Below are 659 nucleotides of genomic sequence, written 5' to 3'. Positions count from 1 at the left end.
CACCAGCCCGAGAGGCTTGTCTGCTCACCTGCCGGGGTGGGCAGGTCTGGGAGCTGAGGCTCGGGCTTCGGTCGGAGCACAGGGAGAGGACTGGGGTTGGCGGCGTGAACACAGCCTGCAGGGCGTTAGTGCACCATGGCTAGCCAGGAGGGAGTCCGGGGAAAAGTCTGGACCTGCCTAAGAGGCAAGAGACTTTTTCTTCCCTCTGTTTCCTGGTGCGCGAGGAGAGGGGATTAAGAGCGCTGCTTAAAGGAGCTCCAGAGACGGGCGCGAGCCGCGGGTATCAGCGCGGACCCCAGAGACGGGCATGAGACGCTAAGGCTGCTGCTGCCGCCACCAAGAAGCCTGTGTGCGAGCACAGGTCACTCTACACACCCCTTCCGGGGAGCCTGTGCAGCCCGCCACTGCCAGGGTCCCGGGATCCAGGGACAACTTCCCCGGGAGAACGCACGGCGCGCCTCAGGCTGGTGCAACGTCACACCGGCCTCTGCCGCTGCAGGCCCGCCCTGCACTCCGTATCCCTCCTTCCCCCAAGCCTGAGTGAGCCAGAGACCCCGAATCAGCGGCTCTTTTAACCCCGTCCTGTCTGAGCGAAGAACAGACGCCCTCTGGCGACCTACGCGCAGAGGTGGGGCCAAATCCAAAGCTGAGCCCCTGGG

This window comes from Neophocaena asiaeorientalis, unplaced genomic scaffold (assembly GCF_003031525.2).
Source record: "Neophocaena asiaeorientalis asiaeorientalis breed wild unplaced genomic scaffold, Neophocaena_asiaeorientalis_V1.1 scaffold694, whole genome shotgun sequence".
NCBI lineage: Eukaryota > Metazoa > Chordata > Mammalia > Artiodactyla > Phocoenidae > Neophocaena > Neophocaena asiaeorientalis.
The sequence above is the reverse complement of the archived record's forward strand: the minus strand, read 5'-3'. Positions refer to the sequence as shown.